Source organism: Molossus molossus, unplaced genomic scaffold, assembly GCF_014108415.1.
Source record: "Molossus molossus isolate mMolMol1 unplaced genomic scaffold, mMolMol1.p scaffold_m16_p_9, whole genome shotgun sequence".
In the NCBI taxonomy this organism is placed as follows: Eukaryota; Metazoa; Chordata; class Mammalia; order Chiroptera; family Molossidae; genus Molossus; species Molossus molossus.
In genome coordinates, this window is record NW_023425403.1 from 85,073,520 (window position 1) to 85,077,426 (window position 3,907).

Sequence of the window (3,907 nt, forward strand, 5' to 3'; positions counted from 1 at the left end):
CAAGATTGCTGTGGCTATTTGGGGTCTTTTGTGGTTCCATATAAACTTTTGGAGTGTTTGTTCTAGTTCTGTGAAGAATGTCGTTCATATTTTGATGGGGATTGCATTGACTCTATAGATTGTTTTGGGTAGTATGAACATTTTAATGATGTTAATTCTTCTAATCCATGAACAAGGTATGTACTTCCACTTTTTATATCTTCCTCTATTTCTTTTTTTCAATGACATTTTGTTCTTTTTTCATAGTTTTCTGCGAATAAGTCCTTTATTTCTTTGATTAAGTTTATTCCTAGATATCTTAATCTTTTTGCTGTGATAGTAAATGGCATTGTTTTTTAGTTTCTCTTTCTGTCAGTTCATCATTGGTATATAAGAATGTCATTGATTTCTTGACATTAACTTTTTATCCTGCTACTTTGCCAAATTCATTTATTAAGTCTAGTAAATTTTTGATGGTGTCTTCAGGGTTTTCTATGTACAATATTATGTCATCTGCAAATAATGACAGTTTCAATTTCTCCTTTTCAATTTGGATCCTTTTATTTTATCTTCATGTCTAATTGCTGTGGCTATGAATTCCAGTACTATGTTAAATAAGAGTGGCAAAAGTGGACATACCTATCTTATTCCCTTTCTTAAGGGAAATGTTTTTATTGTTTGCCCATTGAGTATGATGTTGGCTGTAGGTCTTTCATATATAGCCTTTATTATGTTGAGATATGATTCCTCTATTCTCATATTGCTGAGCATTTTTATCAGAAATGGGTGCTGAATTTTGCCGAATGCTTTTTCAGCATCTATTGATATAATCATATGAATTTTATCTTTCACTTTGTTTATGTGGTGTATCACATTTATTGATTTGCAAATATTGTACCAGCCTTGCATCCCTGAGATGCAAGGTCATGGTGGATATTGAATTTTGATGTATTGCTGGATCCAACTTGCTAATATTTTTTTAAGAATTTTGGCATCTGTGTTCATCAGGGATATTGGCCTGTAGTTTTCTTTCTTTGTAGTGTCTTTATCTGTTTTTTTAATTAGGATTATGCTGGCCTCATAAAAAGAGATTGGAAGTGTCCTGTCTTCTTGGATGTTCTGGAGTAGTTTGAGAAGTATGGGTATTAGATCTTCGTTGAATGTTCGGCAAAACTCCCCCATGAAGCCATCTGGGCCTGGGCTTTTGTTTCTTGGGAGTTTCTTGATTACATCTTCAACTTCCTTTGTTGTTATTGGTCTGTTCAAGTTTTCTATCTCTTCCTGGTTCAGTTTTGGGAGGCCTTGTGTTTCTAGAAATTTGTCCATTTCTCCTAGATTGTCGCGTATAATTTTTCATAGTGTGTTTCCATGATCCTTTGTATTTCTGTGGTGTCAGTTGTTACTTCTCTTTAATTTCTGATTTTGTTTATTTGGTTTCTCTCTTTGTTTCTTGGTGAGTCTGGCTAAAGGTTCATTGATCTTGTTTATCTTTCCATAGAACCAGCTTTTTGTTTCATTGATCTTTTGAATTGTTTTTTTTTTTTTTAGTCTCTATGTCGTTTATTTCTGCTCTGATCTTTACTATTTCCTTCCTCCTACCAGCTGTGGGTTTTTCTTTTTGTTTACTTTATAGTTCTTTAAGTTGTAGGGTTAGAAAATCAATTAGGAATTTGTCTTGTTTCTTAGGTAGGCCTGTAGTGCTATGCACTTCCCTCTCAGGACTGCTTTCGCTGTGTCCCATAGATTTTGTGTTGTGTGTTCGTTTTCATTGGTTTCCAGAAGTATTTAATTTCTTCCTTGATCTCGTTAGTAACCCATTTGTTGTTTAATAACATGCTATTTAGCCTCCAAGTGTTTGAATGTTTTTGTGTGTTTTTATTGTAATTAGGTTTTAGTTTCATGCCACTGTGATCTGAGAAGATGCTTGATATGATTTTAATCTTTTTAAATTTGTAGAGATTTGCATTGTGTCCTAACATGTGGTCTGTCTTTGAGAATGACCCATGTGCACTTGAGAAGAATGTGAATTCTGCAGCTTTGGGGTGAAATGTTCTGTAAACATTAATTAAGTCCAACTGATCTAGTTTGTCTTATAAGGATTCTATGTCCTTGTTAATTTTTTGTCTTGAATATCTATCCAGGGGTGTCAATGTTGTGTTAAAGCCACTATGATTATGTTGCTTTTGATCTCTCCCTTGAAGTCCTCCAGATGTTTTAATATATTTTGGTGCTCCTGTATTTGATATGTATATGTTTACTGGAGTTATATCCTCTTGTTGAATTGATCCTTTTAATATGTAGTGACCTACTCTGTCTCTTACTAAGGCCCTTGTTTTGAAGTCTGTCTTGTCAGATATGAGTATTGCTACACCAGCTTTTTTTTTTCTTTTCATTTCCATTTGCTTGGAAATTTTTTTTCTATCCCTTCACTTTTATCTTGTGTAAGTCTTTTGTTGTGAGGTGGGTCTCTTGTAGACAGCATATATATGGGTCATGTTTTCTTATCCAATCAGCTACCCTATGTTTTTTGATTGGAGCATTTAAGCCATTTACATTTAAAGTAATTTTTAATAGTTATTAGTTGTCATTTTAATTTTATGCCTGTGTTCCCCGCCCCTCTCTCTCTCTCTCTCTTCCTCCCTCCCTCCCTCTGTTTCTTCTTCTTCTTATAATAGTCCCTTCAGCATTTCTTGCAGTGCTGTTTGGTGGTGGTAAATTCTTTAGCTTTTTTTTTTTTTTATCCGTGAAGCTCTTTATTTCTCCTTCAATTTTGAATGATAGCCTTGCTGGATAGAGTAGTCTTGGATTCAGCCCCTTGCCTTGCATTATTTTGTACACTTCATGCCACTCCCTCCTGGTCTGCAGCATTACTATTGAGAAATCAGCTGAGAGTCTAATGGGACCTCCTTTGTAGGTAACTTTCTGCCTCTCTCTTGCTTCTTTTAAGATTCTTTTTGTTTTTAATGTTTGCCATTTTTATTATGATGTGTCTAGCTGTAGGTCTTCTGGGGTTCATCTTGCTAGGGACTCTCTGTGTTTCCTGGACTTGTGTGACTTTTTTCTTCACCGGTTTAGGGAAGTTTTTTGTCATTGTTTCTTCAAACAGGTTCTCTATTTCTTCCTCTGATTCTTCTCCTTCCAGTATCTCTAAATGCAAATGTTGTTACGTTTTGTATTGTCCCACAGCTCTCTTAAAGTTTCCTTCTGCTTTTTAATTTTTTTTTTCCATTTGCTGCTCTATTTGAGTGTCTTTCTCTACCTTGTCTTCTAAGTCACTGATTCAGTCTTCAGCTTCTTCTAATCTACTATTAAACCCTTCTAAAATATTTTTCATAACAGCTATGTCATTCTTTATTTCCTCTTGATTTTTATGCATAGCTTCTATCTCTTTATGCATAGCTTCTACCTCTTTTTATAAGATGAAGTAGTTCCCAGTGAGCTTCTCATAATTCTTATTAAGTTGCTTGTAGTTTTCACCAAATTGTTTGAGCACCCTTAAAATCATTGCTTTGAATTCTTTATCGGACAAGTTGCTGTCTTCCATATCCTGTAGTTCCTTTTCTGGTGATTTCTCTTTTTCTTTCTTTTGAGTGTTGTTTCTTTGTCTCCCCCATTTTAGCAGTCTGGTAGCTCTATACCCGCTGAGGGATGTTTGGATGTGTAGGTAGCTCACTGTATATCAAATAAGGCTACTGTGCCTCCCAGACTGTTTTGTTGTATGTAGCCTCTTGCGTGGTGTGGATCCTGGAGGATTGACTACCAGAGGCTGGTATTGGTGTGTCCTATAGGTCCTGCTGCTGAATCACGTGGGACCCTCTGGAGCTGTGTTCCCAGCTGGTCGCTGTTGCCACCTGTAGCTGTATATCTCTGACCCTGTTGGAGCCATGCTCCCTGCTCCTACTTTGGGTAGCTGGATCACACAGTCTCT